Consider the following 24366-nt stretch of genomic DNA (forward strand, 5'->3'; position numbering starts at 1 on the left):
AAGGTCAAGCAGCTGCTGTCACTGCTCCTTCCACCACTGATGCGCTACTCACCACTCTGTTACAGCGCCTGGAAGAACATGAGCAGAGGCAAGATTACCTGATGCAAGGTTTTCATAATCTGACCCGACGATTGGATTATTTTTTACAGTCTCCAGGTCCAGTAGTCACCCCTCCTGTGGCCACTCCAGTGGGTTCTTCTGCCATGTTGGGTAACGTTACTAAAACCCATGAACCCAAAGTTGTCTTCCCTGAGAAATTTTTTGTATTTAAAGAGGCTTGCAAACTTTACCTTAGCTTTTTCTTTCAATCATTCACAACCGGTGAGGAGAAAGTGAGGTTTGTTATGACCCTGTTACAGGGTGATCCCCAAATTTGGGCCCTAAGATTACCCTCCACTGATCCTACCCACTTTTCCCTAGAAACTTTTTTTAACACCATGGCGGTACTCTACGATGACCTGGATCGTGCAACATCAGCCAATTCCGCGATTCTTAAATTATGCCAGGAAAACGGGATGCGGAGGTGTATTGCACTGAGTTCCGCCGGTGGACTGTAGAAATTGGTTTGAACGACTTGGCTCTTCGTAGCCAGTTCCATCTAGTTAACTACCCTCTATCTACCAACTTGGATGATCTCATGTCTCTAGCCATCCAGGTAGACAGAAGACAGAGGGAAAGAAGGGGTGAGAGGGGTACTTCCTTTCATACTGGTCTTACCAATGTTAAAACTTCTTTTTCAAATGTCAAGCCTCCTAATTCCTCTGTGCCTTTACCTCAGGAAGAACCCATGCAACTGGGCATATCCCATCTAACTCCTGAGGAAAAGGCTCGCAGGCGATCTTTGGGTCTATGCATTTACTGTGGGGAAAAGGGTAATTTTCTAAATCAATGCCCTAAGACGCCGGGAAACTTCCAAGCCTAAATGGAGAAGGGGAGCTCCATTTGGGTAAAGAAGTTTCCTCTCCCCATTCTTCCTCTAGGATTATGTTACCAGTTGAGTTAACCTGGCCTGCGGGCTCGGTTAAGGTTTCAGCTTTTGTGGATTCTGGGGCGGAAGGGAATTTCTTGGATGCTGCCTTCGCAGTAAGGTTTAATATTCATTTAACCTCTTTAAATCCTACTATGAAAATATTAGCGGTTGACAAAAAACCTTTAGGGCCAGGTCTGGTAACCAAGAAAACGGTGGTCTTATCCATGTGTTTGAACAACCTGCATAGTGAGAAGTTAACCTTTTAGATTATTGAGGGTGCTTCTTCTCCTCTAATATTGGGGTTACCTTGGCTCCAAACTCATAACCCACATATTGACTGGATAACTGGGGAGATTCTTCAATGGAGTTTAAAATGTGAGGGTTCTTGTATTCCTCAGGTGGTGGCAGTTACCTCACTAGAGGATTTACCTGTGGCATATGTAGAATATGCAGATGTTTTTTTCTAAAAAAGCCGCAGAGACCTTACCCCCACATAGGCAGTATGACTGTCCAATCTACCTCATCCCTGGGTCTAATCCCCTTTGTGGAAGAATTTACCCTCTCTCCTTGCCTGAAGCCCAGGCAATGAGAGACTATATCAAAGAAAACCTTGAGAGAGGTTTCATCAGACCCTCTAGTTCCCCTGCCGGTGCGGGTTTCTTTTTTGTTGGTAAAAAGGATGGTGGTCTTCGTCCTTGTATAGACTACAGGGGTCTTAATAAGATCACCATACAGAACGGTTACCCCCTTCCTCTGATTTCCGAATTATTTGATCAGGTTAAAAATGCCATTATTTATTCCAAGCTTGATCTTATAGGTGCATTAAACCTCGTCCATATCAGTGAAGGGGATGAGTGGAAAACGGCCTTTAACACCAGGGATGGCCACTACAGACATATCTGGTAATGTCATTTGGTCTTTGTAACGCCCCCGCAATGTTCCAGGAATTTGTCAATGACATCTTCCGGGACCTGCTGGGGTTATTCGTAGTGGTCTATCTAGATGATACTCTGATTTTTTCTTCCAACTTGACTGATCATCAAAAACAAGTTCGAGAAGTAGGGATGTAGCGAACTGCCGATTTGGTGTTCGCGAACGCCGTTCGCGAACACCGGCAAAAAATTCGAACGTTCGCGGACAGAACAGTTCGCTACATCCCTATCGAGAAGTATTACTCAGGCTGAGAAAAAATAACCTCTACTCTAAACTTGAGAAGTGCACGGTTTCTTCCGTTCAATTTTTGGGGTTTAATATCTCTAGTAAGGGTCTGGAAATGGATCCTGGGAAAGTTAAAGCGGTATTGGGCTGGGCCCAGCCTCTTTCTTTGTGTGCAACCCAAAGGTTCCTAGGGTTCGCCAACTATTACCACCAATTTATTAAAAACTTTTCCCTGATTGTGGCCCCTATTACCGATCTAACAAAAAAGGTTCAGATCCGAGTATGTGGCCCCCCAATGCTATTCAAGCCTTTGAAATCCTTAAAAAAGAATTTGTGTCTGCCACCATTCTTCGTCATCCTGATACCACTCTTCCTTTCATTGTTGTGGTTGATGCCTCAGAGGTTGGGGCAGGGGCAGTCCTTTCCCAAAGGCATCCAACAACCAACAATATACAACCTTGTGCTTTCTTCTCTAAAAATTTTTTTCGCCTGCTGAGGCTAATCATGACTTCAGGAATAGAGAATTGTTAGCTGTCAAATGGGCCTTTGAGGAATGGTGACATCTGTTGGAGGGGGCTAAGCATATGATAACGGTCTTTACTGACCACAAAAATTTACTGTATATTGAGTCTGCTTGACGATTGAACCCTAGACAGGGCTTTGTTTTTTACCCGATTTAATTTTTCTCTTACTTTTAGGCCTGGTTCTAAAAACATGAAGGCAGATGCACTCTCTAGAAGTTTCGAATCCAATTCTTCTGAATCTAGTGAGTGCATTCCCATCATTCCTGGCGAATTAATTGTGGCAGCTCTGGGATCAGACCTTGCCACACTATTATCCTCAGTTCAGTCTTCTGCCCCTGTAGAAACTCCCCCTGGGAAGTTATTTGTTCCTGAAGATTTGAGGGAACAGGGTTTGGGCGAAGCCCATAATTCCAAGATGGCAGGACATCCTGGCATCTCTAAAACGGTGTCCCTTTTGTCTCGCAATGTATGGTGGCCTTCCTTTAAGCAGGATGTCAAAAAATTTGTTGATTCCTGCCCTGTTTGTCAAAGGTCGAAATCCTCTACCAATTCCCGACAAACCATGGTCCCATCTTTCAATGGATTTTATTGTTGATCTTCCCACTTCTCAGGGGAAGACTGTGATTTGGGTGGTGGTGGATAGGTTTAGAAAAAAAAGAGCCACTTAATTTCCCTCCCACAACTCCCTTCTGCCAAAACCTTGGCTGAATTATTAATTTCCAATATTTTTAAGTTGCATGGTTTTCCAGTCAATATTGTTTCTGATAGAGGGGTACAGTTTGTTTCAAAATTTTGGCGAGCTTTCTGCTCTTTGGTTGGTATCGAATTGTCGTTTTCTACCGCATATCACCCCCAAACCAATGGTCAGACTGAAAGGGTTAATCAGTCCCTTGAACAATTTCTAAGGTGTTTTGTGTCTGATAACCAGTCCTCATGGGCTGATCTATTATCCTGGGCAGAATTTGCTTACAATAATGCAACTCATTGTTCCATTGGTGAATCTCCATTTTTTATTGTTAATGGTTTGCATCCCAAAGCTTTTTCTTTTTCTGGTTCTTTGTCCCCTGTACCCTCTGTCATTCTTCTGTCAAACAGTTTGCAAAAATTTGGTCTGAGGTGCAGGACTCTCTTTCTGCAGCTACAGCCGCTCAGAAAAAAGCAGCCGATAGGTCTCGTAGCGAGGCACCCAAATATCAGGTAGGAGACTCTGTATGGTTATCTACAGTACAAGAAACATCAAACTTTTTTTTTTTTTAACAATTCTTTATTTAAATATTTTGGGGTACAGAAAAAAGAAAAGGTTTATTAAGGGGAGGGGTACAAGAAAAAAAAAAGGACAAAATGGGGGGGGTAGAAGGGGGGAGGTTTGGCTCCGAGTATGTTTATTAATTGTTGCAGGCATATCCATTTTTTTGTATTTTATAGCAGTTTTATCTATTTCATCACTATAGTAACAAGTCCTGTCCCGTATAGTTCCTCCTTACTGCGTAAAATAATAAGTGTCCTGTATATTTTAGTTCGTTGACTTTATAAAGTTTACCCATGGATGCCATATTGACCAAAACTTGTGACTTTGATTATTAGTAAGATATGTGATTTCCTCCATTTGTCTTACTTCTTCAACCTTAGCTAACCATTCCTAGAAGAAACATCAAACTTAAGGTTCCCTCACTCAAATTGGGTCCCAGGTTTATTGGTCCATAACCCATCATTGAAATAATTAACCCTTCTTCTGTTCATCTCAAACTACCTGATAATTTCAAGATTTTTAATTCCTTCCATGTTTCTCAATTGAAACCAGCCACACAGGTGTGCCAACAGTCTTTTCCTCCCCCAGTGTTGGTTAAAGGTCAGCCTGAATTTGAAATCCAAGAACTCCTTGGCACAATATTTTGTGCATTGGAAGGGCTATGACCCTGAGGAGAATTCTTGGGTTCCTGTTTGTGATGTTAGGGCTGATCGTCTCAGGACCAAATTTCATCGTAAGTTTCCTGAGAGACCTGGGGGTCCAGTAGCCCCCCCTAGAGGGGGGTAATGTAATTAAAAATTACCCTGGTGGCCTAGTGGTGCGGCGGGGACGCCCGCCTCGCCGCTCCTCTTCTCCCAAACTTCCGGGTTCCTAGGGCTCACGCAGCGCGCCTCTGATTTTGAAAGTATAAAGAGCTTGTTAAAGCTGCAGGACTTTGCCCGTGATAGGTTTATCCTGTGGTTTGAGCTTTGAGCTATCTGTTCTGATCCTGTTTTGATTCTGATTGATTCCTGTTGTGACCCCTGCCTGGCTATTCGACTATCCTGACTTCTGAAACCTGACCCTTGCCTGATATCCGACTTTGATTCTGCTTAACCCCTCTGATTGACTTCCTGGTTTGACCCTTGCCTGCCTGATTACGTTTACTCTCTGCCTGCCTCGACCCGGCCTGATCCGACTCTGTCTAACGCCTTGTACCACGACCTTCTGCCCAAAGACTTTTGCTTACAGTTGTCCCCCTTTGTTTGTCCAGAACCCCTCACCTTGCACCTCTCGTTATAAGACCTGGCGGCATCTGAGTAGCTGAGGGCTCCTCCTGAGGCCAAAGGTGGCTGCTACAGGCAGAAGCATGAGCCGAGGCCAGGGTGCTTGGCATCGGTTCTGGGTTTAGGGTGCCAACCATTACATGTGCATATGGTAGTTAATATCTGTAAACACAAGCACACATGTAAACATGAGTACACACATTGAAAGGTATGAGAACTACCATACAAATGCAAGCAATAATATATACAACCCAACCATGCTCATTGTTTTGCAAACAAAACTGGCAGCCATGAAGCTTTCCTTTATTATACTCCAGTAATAGAAGTGTGACTCCAGCCTGCAATAAATGCAAGAGCGAGAGCTCTGTTGTCAGCCTACGAAACAGCTAACTGCTTGTCTGCGTTCTCTTCTTTGTTTGCATTAACAGGCACTGTGGCTCATTTATTAACATTTGGCAAATTAAAGCCAGCTGCAAGTAGAACAATGAATGGAGCAATTTGATTGGTGCCATGGGTTACTGCCCATGGGCAAATTTGCCTAATGTTGACAAATGACCCCCACTGTGTCAATCTGATTGCAGCAGCATAGGCTTTGCTTGCATTGTCAAGTCTTTCAGTCTAGCTGTTTTTCAGCTTTCGTTATATGGGGGGTGCCAGGCACTTACTTTCTCTGCTTCCTACCTCTAGTATGGTCCCCTCTCTCCTCTGTGCCCGACTGTCCACTCGGTGTCGATTCTCATATGTGAATCTGTGAATTGCCGCAACCGCCGAGGTTGCCGGGGGCACCTGCCTGGCCCAGCTTGGCAACAGAATTATATAATTTATGTAATAAATACTATTTCTCTAACGTCCTTCGGCAGCACAGGTACCAAAGGGTTTATGTCCACTTCCCTTTAGGGAGCTGCTCCTCCTCTTCCTGAAACTAGCCCATGCCAAATCAGTTTTTTGTCATCATGCTTCCAAGAACATAAGTCATCTTTTTTTTTCTTCTCCATTTTCCCCTGTCTATTATACGTACTATTTGCCTTGTACCATTATGGAGGGGGAGAATACAACTGGTGCACTTGGCACAATTCAAATGGGAGAAACATCCCAGACACAACCCCCCAAAAAGACCACCAACAAGCGGTCTAAGGCAACTACCAGTGCCCCGGGCAAGAAAGCAAAACCAGCAGAAACTTCCCCACCTCCACCTACAGAAATGCCAGATTGGCTGAAAGATTTTCAAACATCCTTCTTAGGGATGACTGCATCCATTGAAAAACTGAAGGCAGCAGCCGTACACAAACAACAGCCCACCAGCACTATTACACATAGCAGCAATCCTGGCACATCTGAAACAGGCCCAGAAGCATCAGATGAGGATCCTTCCATAGATGCCAATGACAATGATTCTGACTCAGATCAAATAGAGGCCTCTACAGATCCACCAAAAAAATCACAATCTGAAGCGGTAGATGCTCTACTGGCTGATATGTTCCTCACCTTAGGCCTACAGGAGGAAACCAAACTCTTGACAAACTTTTTGGCTCAGTCACAAAATCACAGAGGCATTTCCCAGTCCACGAGACAGTGGAGGAAGTTATTAAGAAAGAATGGAAATCTCCCGACAGGAAGCTTTCCAGAGATAAACGACTTGAAAATCTCTACCCCTTTCACAAACAACACACCAACAAATGGGATCAAGTCCCGAAGGTAGATGTCCCAGTGGCCCGACTGGTCAAAAGGAAAACTATTCCTCTTGAAGATGTAACTTCTTTCAACTTCCCATGGATCATAAGACTGAAAACCTGTTAAAGAACATTTTTACATCCTCCATTTTGGCTTTCACACCATTTATAGCAACTGCGTGCGTATCACTTACACTAACCTTGTGGGCCTAGGAAGCCATTCTAGCAGCCTCTGATGACAATTTTGATATGTCAGTCCATCTGTCAAGATGCTTAATGCAATCCATTACCTATGTGATGCATCCATGGACATACTACATTTACATGCCAAACCATCAGCATTGGCAATAGCAGCCAGGAGAGCACTGAGGCTAAAACCATGGATCGCAGACACTGCCTCCAAAAATGAGCTTAGTGACTTTACCTTTTACAGGAACCACGCTCTTCGGCAGCGAGCTGGTTACCTTAATCTCCAAGATATCAGGTGGGAAAAGCAACTTTTTACCCCAGGACAAAAGATCCAGACCTACACACAACCCACAATGCTCCTTTCGACCCTCTTACAACAAATGGTTCCCACAAAATGACTCCCGGAATCCTAGAAATTCCACCACATCCAATCCCAAGGGGTTTCAGGGCCCCGGGAAGACATCATGGAACTCTCAACGATGCCCAACTAAATCCGTCACAGACAAACAAAATTCCTAATTCCTGAGCCACCTCTACCCCACTGGAGGCGGCGGTGGAATGACTCCGTCTTTTCAAAGAGGCATGGCTTGCTCATACATCCGACAAGTGGGTACACAGAATTCTAACTCAGTGATACAAACCTTTTTTCCGGCAACTCCCACCAAACAGATTCCTAATATCCAAAATTCCAACCACCCCAAGCAAGAGGGCAACTTTCCATTCATGAAATGCGCAAGATAGAAGTCATCATTCCTGTTCCAGTACCTCAACGCAACCAAGGCTTCTACTCAAACCTCTTCATGGTACTCAAAAAAGACAGCTCCCTGTGTCCCATTCTGGACTTAAAGAAACTCAATCGATTTCTCCAGATCCCAACCTTCAAGAAGGAATCTTTGAAAGCATTCATAACCAACGTGGAACACAGAGATTTCTTCACATCAATAGATCCCAAGGATGCCTATCTGCACATCCGCATACACCCACATCATCAAAAATTCGCCCTACCCACGAGCACTTCCAGTTTCAAGCTCTACCTTTCGGCCTGACCACTCTCCGAGAGTTTTTACCAAGGTTATCGCCAGCCTAGTGGCCTACATGAGCGAACAACAACTAATCATCATACCATACTTAGATGATTTGCCCCTGAGAGCCCCATTCAGAGAAGTCGCACAAAGACACACCAATGCCTGTCAAATTATCCTTCAACAACACAGATGGATAATTCATACCAAGAAGATTTCCTTTGCACCAGCCCAATCCATAATTTTTGGGGGGGCATTTTTCGATTCCCGAAAACTTCGAGTATTTCTCACCCAAGAAAAAATCAAGAAGCTCATCAATGCAGCCCAAACAGTTATACAGAAGTCAAACATCGCCATAAGAATTGGGATGCATCTCTTGGGACTTATGACTGCGTCCATAGATCTGGTACCTTACGCACAATTCCACATGAGACACCTTCAACTAGGAACAGATGGCCCTCATCACTCAAGACCAAAATCTCTCTTTGTCACCGTATCAAACAATCCTTACTTTGGTGGACAAAGACCCAGAATCTTTCGGTAGGACGACCGTGCTCCATCCCAAAATGTCACGACCGGCGCCCAATACCAGAACAAGTGCCAAGTACCCTGGTCTCGGCTCAGCTTCACCAGTAGTGTGACCACCGTTGGGCTTCGGGAGGAGCCCTCAGCTTACTTGGGTGCCACCTGTACTTAACGAGGGGTACAAGGCGAGATGTTCTGGCTGGCAAAGGGGCACGGCTGTTAGCAGAGTCTTTTGGGCCAAAGGTCACAGTACAAAAGGATTAGGCAGGCAGATGGTCAATCAATATGGCGCCTAGGAAACAGGCGGCGGGCGACCCCGCCGCGCAGGTAATTTTATTACACTAACCGTCACCACGGATGCCAGCCTCTCTGGCTGGGGAGGAGTTTTCCAAAACAGGACTGTTCAAGGAAGATGGTCCACGGCAGAAGCAAAGCTACCGATCAACTTTCTTAAACTTCGAGCCATCAGACATGCTCTATTTCATTGGACAGAGTGCCTTTGTGGGTCCTCAATAAGGTACAAACAGGAGAATGGAAATTAAAATGCAAGATGTTCTTGCAAATCACCAGCAAATGGGGTTGGCCCCAGGTCAGTCTCATGTCCACAGCCTTCAATCACCAACTACCAGTTTACTGCACACTGTACCACAACCCCAGTGCCACAGCAGTGGACACTCTAACCATTGACCTAGTCTATGTATTTCCACCGCTACCCATATTACACAAAGTTATACAGAAACTCAAGTTACACCACACCACAGCCAATGTGATTGGCTTTAGCAGAGCTAAGGGAAATCAAAACCTTTCTACAAGCCACACAACATATACGCCCCCAATGGCGTTCACCAATGCCTCCATGGGATTTTAACAATAGTTCTCCACACCTTACAGAAACTGCCATTTGAACCCATGCATTCTATCTGTGTTAAAATGCTCTCACTTAAGGTGGCTTTCCTAGTAGCAATTGCATCCGCAAGACGGGTCTTAGAACTAGCAGCTCTATCTTGTCGAACCTCTCTGCGTTATCCATGAGGATAAAGTACTCAACCAGACTTTTTACCAAAAGTAGTTTCTGACTACCATGTAAACCAGGAGATTGTTCTACCATCTCTATGCCCAAAGCCCAAAACTCCAAAGGAGAAGTCTCTCCACACACACTGTAGTGATGTAGTGAGGGCTATCAAGTACTACCTTCACAGGACACAGAACTTCCGAAAGTCTGACTCCTTTTTGGGCTCCCACAACAGGGAAACAAAGACAGTGCTACATCCATCAGCAGATGGATTTGAGAAACCATTTCGCTGGCTTACACTACAAAGGGACGGCAAGCTCCCTTCAATGTTTCAGCGCACTCCACACTCATGGAGCTCAAGTGCACCAGGCCTCAGTGGATCAAATTTGCCACGCAGCCAGATTGTCCTCTGTTCATACGTTTACTAAGTTTTACAAACTTAATGTGTTTGCCTCCTCACATGCAAGTTTCGGCTGTAAAGTTCTACAAGTGGCCGTGAGACTCCTCCTACATAAGGTATGACTTTATCGCTGTTAACAATTAAGCTTCTAGCTCTCTTCCTCTTTATCTTCATAATAATTTTCTCCCTCCCTTCTGCTTTGGGATGTAACCCTTGTGTACCTGTGCTGCCGAAGGACATTAGAGAAAAGAGGATTTGTTACTCACCGATAAATCCCTTTCTTGTGGTCCTGATGAGGCAGCACAGGATGTCCCACCCTATGCAATCAGACTAATATCCTTTCTATACTTGATAACAACAACTGATTTGGGATGGGCTAATGTCGGGAAGAGGAGGAGCAGCCCTGCAGTTTTTTCCTATCATTCTGCCTCCTAAAGGGAAGTGGACATTAACCCTTTGGAACCCTTATCGGGACGAGAAAGGGATTTATCGGTGAGTAACAAATCCTCTTTTCTCTAACGTCCCTCTGCAGCACAGGTACACAAGAGACTTAAAGAGATACTGACACCAAAAATGAAACTCTTTTTTACAGCTATCATAATTTTGCCTTTGAAAGCAACTTACAAGTAAGTACCGTATATACTCGCGTATAAGCCGAGTTTTTCAGCACCCAAAATGTGCTGAAAAACTCTACCTCGGCTTATACGCGGGTCAGGCTGCAAAAGGAAAGGCTGCGCTTAGGAGCTCCTGCGTGCTCTCACTCACCCCCATCCTGGCAAAAGTCTTCCTCTCTGACTGCTTCAGTGCGTCATCAGGAAGCGCCTCCCGGCTTTACACTGACCCGCAGTAGAACCCTGGCACATGCGCAGCTTTTCTTTTCTGCTGTCTGAATCAACTGGTGCTCGGCTCCGCTCCTCCCTTGTCACATTCCTGCAGCCTGATCAGATTACTCGGGCTGTGACACGGAGAAAGCAGCACGAAGAGAACGGGAGACTTGAAAAGCAGGAAGGGAGGGGGAGGGAGATCGAGCAGACTCGTGCAGCACAAGAGAGAGAGAGAGGGAGGACTTGAGCAGCACAGCACGAATTCCCTGGGATTGTTTCTCTGCCTGGCTGCATGCTGTGTGTGTGGTGGGATTTCATTTGGAGCTGGGACAGACTGTGGAGGTGAGTGTGTGCAGAGTAGAACTTGCTGCAACTTTCCTGTCACTTTTGGTCTGGCCACACAACTATGTTCAACCTTAGTCTCTCCAGCCCTCCTTCAGCTTCAGCCCCCCCACTGTGCTCAGTTCACTGGCTTCTAGTTCACTGGCTTCTAGTTCACTGGCTTGTAGTTCGCTGGCACACAGTCGGGATCAGGAGTGTGAAATGCATTTCTCCCCCTAGGCTTATACAAGAGTCAATAAGTTTTCCCATTTTTGTAGGTAAAATTAGGTACCTCGGCTTATACACGGGTCGGCTTATACACGAGTATATACGGTAAGTATTTGCATAATGCTTTTACATTATCTGTCTGATGCCCCATGTTCCTGTATGAGGGGCTGCATTAGAAACTTTTACAGAGAGGCTGAGATGGTACAGTCAGGTTGGCAAAACAGTCAGGTTTAGAAACTTCAACTAACAATTGCTTACAAAACAAACCTCTCAGCAAAAAACAATCAACATGATTTATAGGTAACTTTTAATGTACATTCATATTTTAAAAAGTATTTTTTTAGTGTCAGTATCACTTTAAACAGGTGCTCAATAAATGCTACCTGCTGATTTGTTGAAATGGGTTACTGCACCTTCACAAACATTACATATCACAATAAAGTTACCCAGGTGCTATAACCCATGGCAACCTATCAGCTGGAATAATTTGCTTGACACACATTCTTGTTAACATCAAATTTTTCCTGAATCAGAAATATATTTGTTGGAAAACAGATAATGCTTTTTTCATATTTGTTCTTATAGATTATATTAAATTACCTTAAATTCATCTTTCATGTTTGTCTCTATGTTCATGGTTTTACATTTACTGGATACTGTATTTGTCAGCATTACCTGTTACCTCCCGTATTAATCAGTGGGCCAGCAAAACCCAAGAGGATTTAAATGTTTCTGCAAGACCCAAGGTGGGTTATAACAGAAACATATTGAACTAGTTCAGGGTTTGTGGCAATCTTAGTTGAAGGTAATTCAAGGTGCTACAATATATTTGTTATGTGATTGCAGGAAATCAGCACTGGTCATGTTTCCAATACAAAAACATTTATGGCAACAAAAATCTCAGTAATCAAGTGATACCAAGATGAGCACTACTTAAAACAATAGTACCACTGATTTTGCTATAAAGGTACATTTTCAATAGATAACTCTGATCAACTAAGGGATGAACCCTGTAGTGATGTGCAGGCCAAAAAACTGTGACCAGCACCCACTCCTAACCTGACCTTAGTGAGCACCCACACAAGCCCATCGACCTTAACCTTTAACTCAACTCAAACCCATCAGTGATGTCATGGACAACATGGGGCCTGCCACTGATGTCACCACTATAAAGGGTTCACCAGTAGATCGCAGCAACGGTAATTACATGGGCTCAAGGTGGCAGATCTGCAATACCAAAAGCTTGACCTGCCCAAATCCACACTAGCAACCCCTTACCCATTAACCTACAGGTGTTTCAGATACACCCTCACATCACTTGAACCCAGGCTCTTACCAATAACTTGAAAGGTCTGTCTGTCCCTTTCAATTTCTTGTGATTTACAAATACATAAGAGGACTATGGGGTATATTTTTAAAAGAGCGAAGTTAATAGTGAAGTTCCGCCACTAGAGTAAAATTCCACCACTCTCCATTCATTTCTATGGGATTTTTATAGGTGTATTTATCAAAGGGTGAACTTTCACTTTCACCCATTGATAAATACGCCTTTCAAAATCCCATAGAAATGAATTGAGAGATGCGGAATTTCACTCTAGTGGCGGAAATTCACTATTAACTTCACTCTTTGATAAATATACCCCTGTGACTTCAGTAGATGTTTTTATAAAATACATAGTTTTCAGTGTACTTTTTGTAGTGTCTTGTAAAGCTTTAAGCAAATAATCATTGAAAAGCCTAACATCAGGAGGGAGTGGCTTGCATGAGGTATGTGGACAGGGGGGAGACACTGCCATGTGGTATGATATTAATTTTTTTACAATTTTGTAATTTAATTGTTGTTGTGAATTTGCACAAATAAATGCCTGAAGTGATTTACCGTGCATATTTATTTGATTGTTTGCTTAGTGCTTTTGGACCTAGGCATGGCACTAACTTATAGATAGCATATATCCATGATATTGTGTATAAATGTCTTGTAAAGCTTTGCCAAAATATGTTTTGGGTGTTTAGAACAATATATAGTGAAATATATGAGCCTAAACGTGACAGTTTGGTTACTACTTTGTTTACTATACTGCTGAACCCAATTTGGCGGTTTGGAAAAGTGCAGAACAGGGTGCATGTCAGTTTGCACCAGTTTTTGCACTTCTCAAATGACCCCTCAGGAAATGATCATCCCCTATCCTTAAGTGACATACTGAAGTAGAACTTAGTTGTGAAGTGGGCATACATGCTGATTATTCACTAAAACAGTTCAGTGTAAAAATAAAAACATTTTTTCCAGACTCTTTTGGTATCCTTTAAGACTGATTCTAAAGACTGGATTCTAAGGAACGTATAGGTGTCATTTGCTTACAAAATGGTTTGCAGACATACAAACGCGATCCAAATTACTCACATTTCATTCATTATACCTTTATTAATCTATGTAAAAGCAGCTACACTTTTGCCATGTGTACCTCTCACCCTATTGACCTGATTTCATTTGTTGCTCTGTAATAAAGTAAGAACTGGTAATCATTTTCAGATATATATAAAATGATGATTGTTTTTATTTTTTCCAGCTTTGATATACAGAAACCAAGACCATTGTACTTTCTATTTTAGTTCAGTTCTTCAACAATTCTTCATTTGTCCAATTGTTGATTTTTCCTTCCCGCACTGATCTCCTTATCCAATATTTAATTTAAAACAATGAGAAACAAAATAAATGACAACAAATTATAAAAGGAAGTCAAATTATATCATTCATTGCATCAGTGGATACATCACATAAATATATAGCAAATATTACATAAATATATAGCAAATATTACAGTTGCAATGAAAGAATGATCAAATATACACTACAACTACAACAAAAAAAGGAAGAATGCAAGATCATTTCTAAAGGGCTGCACTTTTGACAACAAATGTCCCAATCAGCAGAGTATGAAAGGAAAAACAAATGTCAACCTAAACTAGAAGACAATGAAGACAATAATGAAAATGACAATGAGAAAAGAAAATTAGAATGGTGAAAACTAATATCTGAGCAGCAGTGATAAAATGAGTCCAAGAGGATGCACAGTCACAAAAGACAAATAGTGCCGATATCTGCCCCAGTATTAACTGGTAAGTTAGGTATATCTGAAACAGAAAATTCAGAAAATTCTGGAGCTACCACAGCCTTGAATCAGGAGCAGATGTAATTTTAACACCAGTCTCTCATTCAAACTGCTTGGTTTGAATCAACCAGATTTATTGGACAGCTGCTGAACAAAAGGTAAATAACTGAAAAAACACACAAAAAACTGAAGAAGAAAAATTGTCTCCGAATATCAATGTCTATATCATACTAAAAGTTAATTTAAAGTTGAACTACCACTAATTGAAAACTTGCTTAGAAACAATTATGCTATAACATACCAAAAGTTAACTTAAAGGTGAACCATGAACTAACAATGCAAAGTCTACCATTGTGATTTACTGCATAACCTATTGCTCCAGTTAGAGTTCAAGTTGGAGGAACCACTTACTTACTGCACAAGGATTATTTTTTGCCTGTATAGAGCTAAAGTCTTAACCTGACTGTATCTGCAAGAAAACACAGGTAGACATCTAAAAAGTATTACTAATATTAAGTAAACTCTGCATTGGAACTTGTTTATTTTCTGTCTGAAGAGCAGTTATGTTTATATTTTTTGTCTTGCCTGATCTGTATCTTTTTTATACTATTTCTTATGCTGCTAATAATGTTTGAGACATTTAATTTAACTTGTTGCTATGTGTTTTCTGGGTATTTATAAGTTTTATTACCTTTAATTTTAATTCTGACATATTTGGAGGAAAATAATGATGTTTTAAGAAGGCATAGCCTCCACAAAAGGAGTCCAATCCACATTGCAGAGTTCTAAGTGATCCCATATTTATTTAGTCTTCCCAAACACAAATTTCACAGTCCTCCCCTGTAAAGGATCTGCCACAAGCTGCACATCTTTATATTATAGGGATAGCAATTAGGTGCACTAGATATGTAAAAGTCAGTTGATCTTAATTTGTGTCTTAAATAGATGCTGACACCAGAAATTAAAGGATCAGTATCATCAATTTTTTTAATTAAAAAATGTGTTAGTGTAGAAGGAAAAAAAAACACAAAGACATATTAAACTTTTAAATCGCTAAGTCCTTATTAAGAAATAACTTATTGAAACTCCGCTTGAGCTCCTCTTCAGAAAAGGCGAAACGGCGACGATCCATCATGCGGTGCTCGATTTCTCGTCCTTGGCTATCTCCTATAAGGAAAGCAGGGAGGAGAAAACGATCGATGCACGATGGATCACCTTTTCTGAAGAGGAGCACAGGTGGAGTTTTGGTAAGTTATTTCTTAATAAAGACTTAGCGATTTAAAAGTTTAATATGTCTTTGTGTATTTTTCGTTCTACACAAACAAATTTTTTAATAAAAAAATTGATGTTAAACTTTTTTTTTTACATCTATCATAATATGGCAGTGGTGGGCATTAGAGAGCAGCAACTGCTTTGTAGCCTTCTGAACCATATAGGGCATAATTCTTCTGCATGCTGCAATGTTCTTTTCATAGTACTTATCAATGCAAATTCCCCACAATCCACACACCACAGTACATCTCAGAATGAAACCATCTATTATAGCTGAATTTTCATTCTTAGTATACACCAACACCCATACATTCACTATTAAACCTCATAAGGATCAGGGATTACTGACGTCCGCAATCTTGAAACAGTTCTCTGTTATGCAGAAATTATTTGGAAAACTATATTATGGGTTAAAAGGACATAAAGAACATGTTTTTAAGTGCAAAGTATTAAAACAGATGCAAATTGCCCTGTTTTTTACTCACTGTGCAGGGGTGCTCCTGTCAATAGGCAGGGTAAGAACATTGACTTAGGTGGCATTGCTCCTTCCTCCCTCTTTGCAGGGGCTGACAATATACAGTATCATGGGCCACAACTTAAAACATGCACAATTTATGGCACATGTTTTTTTTAGAGAATTTGTGTGTTAACCCTTAAGTGTCAGCAGTATTTTGCATTTCATTCACTCAGTGCCAGACGTTTTTGGAACATTTTGAGCTCTCTCACTTTTGGGGCATTTTCTGAGGGGAAACCTTTAGCTTACCTAGGAAAACTATACATTGTTTTTTTTTTAGAGAACCTGAGCTTTCTAAATCTCCCTGAGATTTTGTGCATTTCCAGCTCTGCAAAAAGATTGATAGCGCTAAATACCAAAAAAAGAGAAAAATTACTATTTTTCATAATATTTGAATTTGTACCAGAAATATATTTCATTTTATGCAAAAATACAAAAATGCAACTTATTTGGAAAGCCTAATGTCTCTCAAATGCGCCAATACCAGATATGTATAGTTTTATGGAGATTATTACCGAATTTTGTAAGCACTAAGCAGAAATCTGCATACTTAAGATTCCAAAGCCAAAATATCCTGAAACATTAGGTTTACGCCAGAAAACCATATATTTTTGAAGAGTACACATTCGCTGATTCCAAAATGGGTAACTATGTCTCTCTACTCCTAACTACCAAACATCAAAACTTGTCCAAACTTAATGGTTTGTATAAATTTTTTTTTACAGGATTACAAAACTGGCAATTGTCCCAGAGGTCACTTCGGCTACTGAAAAATTAACACATTTACTACATTTTTTTGTGGGGTGAAAACCCTCCAAAACCATGTATTTTTGGAAAGTACACATTCTGCTGAATCTAAAATGGGTACCCCTGCCTTTCTGATCCAAACTAGGTCACACTAGTAACAAGGCATTCCCAAGATTCAAAGTTTTGGTGAAAAACTGTACCTGCAAATTGCCTCAAAGCAATTCTAGCATTGTATCGCTTTGGTATCATTACATACCAATAAAAAGCACCCTAAATATGATTGCCCATTGTGCATAGGATTACCAAAGTATAGCGCATACAAATTGTCGAGAACTTTACTTCAGCTACTGAAAAATCAACACATTTGCTGCATTAAAAAACACAGAAAATATGTTTACGTCCCAAAACCATATATTTTTGGAAAGTACACATTCTGCCAAATCTAAAATGGGTACCCCTACCTTTCTGCTCCAAACTACTTAGCAGCAAGGCTAGGTTTTGGTGAAATACCTGAAAATTGTCTCAAAGCTTCAACTTTCCAGCATGTAATATAACCCATGTATCATTACGCACCAAGAAAAAGCACCCTAAATATGATTGCAAGGGATCCTCCAAACAGTTTGATGCCCGTTGTGCATATGTTTGCCAAAGTATCTGGCATTTAGAGGCCCAAAATGAAGTAAGCACATACAAAAAGTCCTGTAGGTCATTTCAGCTAATGAAAAATCAACACATTGACCAAATTTTTTGTTGGGTAAAAATACAGAAAATATGTTTACCCCAAAAACCATATATTTTTCGAAAATATACTTTCTGCCAAATCTAAAATGGGTACCCATACCTTTCTGCTCCAAACTACAGAGTTGCAAGGCTTTTCCAAATTAAGTTTTACGTTTTGGTGAAATACCTGAAATACCTGAAAATTGTCTCAAAGCTTTAACTTTCCAGCATTGTATCACCCATGTATCATTACGTACCAAGAAAAAGCACCCTAAATATGATTGTCAGGGGTCCTCCAAACTGATTGATGCTCATTGTGCATAGGTTTACCAAAATATCTTGCATTTAAAGGGCCCAAAATAAAGTTAGCGCATACAAATAGTCCTGTAGGTCACTTCAGCTAACAAAAAATCAACGCATTGAGTGCATTTCTGGGGTAAAAGTATCTGGCATAGAGAACCCAAAATGAAGTTAGTGCATCACAAAGCTTGCATTTTGCCCCATTATATACCCCACATTTCATAATGTACCAGCAAAAGGCATCCTAAATATGAACGCCAGAGGTCTACTGAACAGTTTAATGCCTGATATGAAAAAATTGACCAAACTAGGTGGCTGTAAGGGGCACTGACCCTGGTGGTCCAGTGGGCCAGCGGGGACGCCTGCCGCGTGGTGCTGCCCCTTTGGCTTGCCGGTTAATCTTCTGTTTTAGGGCATGCGCGGCGTGCACTCCCCATTGTTGTATGCGCATTGGCGCTGGCATGATTACGTCAGCGCGCAATGGCACAAAATTTAAATGTATTTAAAGGCACAATTTCGATTTTCTCACTGCCCATTATAGGTTTCTTTCCAAAGAGTTCCTGCTGCCTCTGTGCTGTTTAAGCTTCTGATTATCTGTTGTGACCCCTGCCTGTTTGTGACAATCCTGACTTCTGAAATACTGACCCTGCCTGGTAAACAACTCTTCTGTATCCGAATCCCTTCTGATTGATCTCCTGGTTTGACCCTTGCCTGCATGACTCCGCTTGTACTCTGCCTTTCCTGACCCAGCCTGATTGACTATGCCTTCTGTTTACGCCTTGTACTGCAACCTTCTGCCCAACAGACTTTGCTTTACCGTCGTGCCCCTTTGCTCATGTCAGGGGGCCTAGCGGCTCCCAAAGGGATCGTGGTATCCGAGGGGTTAAATAAGAGAATAGTCAAAGTCCAGGCAAAGTTTCAGGAGGCAGGCAGATCAGGTTCAAAGTCAGAGTTTCAGGCAGGAATCAGGATCAGGATAACAATAGCAAACACACCCAAGTTCTATAGCACAAGAAACCTATAATTGGGCAGGGTTTCAGTGTCCAGGGCGCCCTTTTATGACAAAAACCCGGCACCAGTGATGACATCATCATGCAGCGACACTGCACCCATGTGTTCAACATTGGCGCCGCCATCTTGGAATTTCATCGCGACCGCCGAGAAGTTGAGCAGCGCCGTCGGGTGCTTCTGGCAGTCCTGACAGCTCATCCAGAACCCTTCGCTTGGCACCTCTCTTAATAAGACCTGGCGGCATCCGATTAGCCGAGGGCTCCTCCCAAGGTGAAAGGTGGCTGTTAAAGGCAGAAGCAAGAGCCGAGAACAGGGTGCTTAGCAATGGTTCTGGATTTAGGGTGCCGACCGTGACATTGGCATACAGCCACATACTGTACATTAAGTACTTTTATCCACAGATGTAGATTAATGGGTTAATTAGGTTAGCAATGCTTTTTGAAGGTCATGAACGTTGAAACTTTGTTATACACAAAGCATAATAATTAAAGACTTTTAATACATTATTACATTTTTTGGCTATCAGGGCATACTGTATAATAATTGTGTATTGAACATTTGCTATTTTTAAATCATTTCAACATGTGGTGGGTATGATCATTATAAAACATATGAAACAAAAATCGTTTGCACTGTTGTCACCTAGAAACAAATTTAAGCATTTTCTTGATTCCAGGATGACAACACATTTTAGAGGAATGGGCCCACATAAGAGCTTGATGAGCTTGATCAAGGTCAAGGCCCACATGTCATCAAGAGCAATGGACCTGGACAAGAAATCCCTTCTCTACAACCAGGACGAAGTTGAATCTGGAGAAAAAAAGAGCTCAGACTTGGTGTGGATTTAGGGACATATTTATTAACATTGGAGGTAAACATCACCAGTGGTGTTGCCCATCGAAACCAATCAGCAATTCGATTTGTATATTCTTTATTTTTCCATTTTTCCTTTTATACAACAATTAAAATAAATACACCAATTTACATTACATAAACAATTTCAATGTCATTTCTGCATTGGCAACTTGTTGGTGTATGGAAAGAAACGAATAGAGAGAAGTTGGGTAAAGGAAAGAGAGAGTAGTAGAGGAAGAATGTAGCCACCCTTATTGTATTATTCATTTTGGTTGAGCATCTCACTTGTATCCCTTCTGTTTGTACAAATTCTGCATGTTATCTGTTAATCTTGTCATGTTGTTGTCTCTTGTTCACAGGGGTTCTGGTGTTAAGGTTTTTTTAGATTCGGTTGTTTCTTTATATATTGTCCACGATGTCCATGTAGCTATATATTGTTCCTGCGTTCCATTTGTATCGGAAATCAGTTGTCTCTATTTCCTCTATCCATTCTCCCACTGAAGGAGTTTGTTTAGATTTCGAATGCCTGGGTATAACTGCCCTTGCTGCCTGTAATACAAATCCTTTGCCGCATTTTTTAACGTTGTTTATAGGACCTGGTATCATGGATAGTATCAATGTTTCTGGAGTTTCAGGTAAGTCTAACCCTAGAGCTTGTTTCAGATTTTTAATGATCTGTTCCCAAAATGGTCTAATGTGGCATGCCCACCAAATATGGAGTGGAGTACCCACTTCTCTATGACACCTTCAGCACTGAACAGTGGTCGTAGGATAGATTTTCTTTCATTTGGATGCGCAAAGAAACCATCTTGTGAGAATGTTGCTATGCTCATCTTGTGCGTGAGGGTGTAAGCCTTTTGCCAGTCATTGTCTGTGAAGGAGCATCCGATTTCTTTTTCCCATGTTATGGTGTATGCAGGTCTTGTCTTGAACTTTGTCTGTTTTGCTTAGAGGGAGTAATCCTTTCTTATTTAAAACCTCATATGCTCTAACACACTTCCCCTCTTACCTGTTTAGGAAGTCTATAGTTGTCATGCCTGGCAGGAACTGGGGGTTTCCAGTTATTGGCATAAGCGGGCCAGCGGGGTTTATGATCTCGTCATATTGTCTTGTCTGGTCCCAATGTTTTAGGATAGTTTGTGTTATTATTGGATATTTATCGTATGGCAGCCCGTTCGACTTGCATATCCATGGGAGTGCTGTTAACATTTTGGCTAACTTTGCTACATTGGTGATATTGTCAATCCAGTATCCTAGCCATTGTTATTGCTTGTGAATATATCTGGGAGTCCTATTCCTTCTTTTGCTTTTGGTCTCACCAAGATTGATCTCGAGATTCTGCTGGACCTTCATCCTCCCAGGAACTTCGTGATCAGTTTTGCGTTTCCACATAGAATTGCATTTGGGATCTGGCAAGCCAATGCTTGTATTATATACAGAAGCCTGGGGAGTACATTCATTTTGATTACGCTTGATCTACAGAACCAGGAAAGCTGTACTTTATCCCAATCCTCTAGATCTTTCTTTATCTGTTGTATCATCCTATTGTGGTTGAGTGCATACGTTTCTACTGCCCTTCCAGGGACCAGAACTTCCAGGTATTTAATATGTGTCTGCGACCAAACAAAGGGGAAATTCTTCTTTAGGTCTGCCAGCATATTTGGTTTTAATGTGATGCCCATTGCTTCAGATTTGGTGATTGTCAGGGGGCCTATCGGCACCCAGCGGGAATAGTCTGGACCAAGGAGGAAGCCCAGGGGTCAAAGTCCAAGTTCATGGTACAAATAGGGGTCAAGCTGAATCGTAATCCAAATGCAGGCAAAAGGTCCAAAGGCAGGCAGAATAGAAGCAAAGTCAAAGTACAAGCAGGGTCAAAAGTCCAATAAGCAATGTAACAAGAAATAACAAGCACCCAGGAACTCACCAAACAATTTCTATACTTGGGCATTGAACCGGCGTCCTAGGCATCCTTTTATTTTAATTTGGCGCCGGTTTGTGACGTCATCGTGCCGCCGTTCTGATGCCGGCGTCACATCGCCAGCGCCTCCGCTACCCACATGGGGGGCCACTGGACCACCCCTTTTTTTCTGGGGAAAATGCTTCTAGAATTCCCTTACCAGCCGAGGGGCATGTACATCAGAGTGTTTCTCCCAAGAGCATTCTTTATTTCCAAAGCCCTTCCACTTAATAAGGAACTGGAGAGAACCCCTGGAGAGTCTGGAGTCTAAGATCTTTTCCACCTCGTACTCTTAGAAAGCTGAAGAGGTGACTGATCAGAAGAGAAGCGATTTTAAATTGCTGGTTTCACCAGGGAGACATGAAACACATTAGGTATTCGCATCTCAGAGGGAAGTGATGGTCGGACTGCCACAGGATTAACTATCTCTGAAATGGGAAAAGGACTGACAAACCTTGGACCCAACTTGGGAGAAGAAATCTTTAATTGAATGTTCCTAGTGGACAACCACACCTTGTCTCTGACCTTGAATGGAGGTGAGGATCTCAGTCTGCGATCAGCAAAAGTCTTATGCACCAGAGCACTCTTCTCCAAATTCACTTTAGTCGCGGCCCAAATAGCAGACATATGGGCTGCGTGATCGTCTGCAGCAGGGACGTCTGACAAGACAAAATCTTGTGGAAATGCTTGGGGATGCTGTCCGAAAACTGTCATAGATTCTTTTCTGGACTGGGATGCCCAGCCTGCTTGGAACAATGAGTCTGTTGTAAGATGGGCAGACGAAGCTCACAGGGTACAAATGCCACCCCAATATGTGTATCAGCAGGAGTGGAAGACTGAACAGACAGGATTTGCCTGGCAAACTGAGGGAAAAGGGAAGCAATAATCTTGGCAGGAGGAATAATAGGATCCTGCTTGACAGGGAGCCGGTCCACTGGAGTGAAGCTACGGGATAGTGCATCCGCTTTCCGATTCTTGGAACCAGGGCAGTAGGTCAAGACGAAGTTGAAGCAGCAAAAGAAGAGGGCCCATCTTGCCTGTAGGGGATTCAATCTTTTAAGAGTTTGAAAAGTGACCGGGATCAAAGACCCTTCTAAGAGGTGATGCCACTCTTCTAGAGCTAGCTTTATTGCCAAGAGTTCACGATTCCCAACATCATAATTCTGCTCCGCCAGAGCAAAATGTCTCTGGGAAAGAATAGCACCGGCTCCAACTTCGGAAGCGTCCACCTCAATAAAAAAGGGTAACACAGGATCAGGATGTCAGAGGCAGAGGTGAAAGCACACTTCAGGGACTGGAATGCTTCTACAGCTGAAGGAGGCCATGAGTTAGGTTTACCCCCTTTTCAGATAAGTGTAAGGATGGGGGTAATGCGGGAGGAGAAGCCCTTGATGAACCGTCGATAGTAGTTTACAAACCCGACGAATCTTTGTATAGCCTTGGTGCTCAAAGGAAGTGGCCACTCCTGGATTGCTTAGACTTTGGCAGGATCCATCTCGAAACCTTCTGGGGAGATGATATAGCCAAGGAAAGGGATCTTGGGCACTTTGTAGACACATTTCTCTATCTTGGCGAAGAGAGAGTTCTTCCTCAGATGAGAGAGTACCTCTTTTACCTAGAAGCAATGACTTTCCAAGTCCTTGGAGAAGATTAAGATGTCATCAAGGTACACGACCACAAAGATGTCGTTCACAAATTCTTGGAAGACAGCGGGAGCTTTGCAGAGGCCAAAGGGCATCACAAGGTATTCGTAGTGCCCACCCCGAGTGTTGAATGCCGTCTTCCATTCGTCCCCTTCATGAATTTGGATGAGGTTGTATGCCCCGCGTAGATCCAACTTAGTGAAGATCTTAGCCCTGTTCAGTTGGTCAAATAGTTCAGTGATCAGAGGCAAAGGATATGGCAATCACGGTAATCAATGCTGGGACGCAGACCACCATTCTTCTTCTCCACAAAGAAGAAGCCAGCCCCTGCCGGAGAGGTAGAGGGACGAATAAAACCCCGCTGGAGATTTTCTTGGATATAGACCTTCATGGCGGAGGTTTCCGCCGGAGAGAGAGGATAGGTGCGGCCTCTAGGGGGCATGGTTCCAGGAAGAAGATTGACAGGGCAGTCGTACTGAGGATGCAGAGGGTGGAATTCTGCAGACCTTTTACAGAAGACATCAGAGAATTCCTTGTAGAAAGACGGCAGGGCTTGCAGATCAGTCGAAGAGATAGTCACCCGGTGGAGGGGAGTAGCGGGTAGACAATGTTCTTGACAAAATGGACTCCAACGAGAGATCTGCTCGGAAGACCAATCAATGGAAGGATTGTGCCAGGGTAATGGCAAGACGACAGGAACAGAAGGGCAGGAAATAATCAGGAACGATAATTTTTCTTTATGCAAAGTCCTAACATGCACTGGCAATTCCCCCGTAGTCATGGAGATTATCTCAGACGTTTTAGGAGTAATGCCCCCCACATGTGTCATCACAGGTGTACCTTGGAGAAGAGAACCCTTTGGCTTTACAGTGCGGGAATT

At 42.4% G+C, this 24366-nt stretch overlaps 1 long non-coding RNA gene across 1 annotated transcript; it reads left to right on the forward strand.

Annotated features, from left to right (window-relative positions):
• The first annotated feature begins 10622 nt into the window (after nucleotides 1–10622).
• On the forward strand, nucleotides 10623–21864 carry LOC121399974. The gene is made up of 3 exons (XR_005965390.1): nucleotides 10623–11462; nucleotides 13925–14625; nucleotides 19708–21864. It is a non-coding gene; the product is annotated as an uncharacterized LOC121399974 (long non-coding RNA).
• The last annotated feature ends 2502 nt before the right edge of the window (nucleotides 21865–24366 follow it).

This window comes from Xenopus laevis, chromosome 2L (genome assembly GCF_017654675.1).
Source record: "Xenopus laevis strain J_2021 chromosome 2L, Xenopus_laevis_v10.1, whole genome shotgun sequence".
Taxonomy (NCBI): domain Eukaryota; kingdom Metazoa; phylum Chordata; class Amphibia; order Anura; family Pipidae; genus Xenopus; species Xenopus laevis.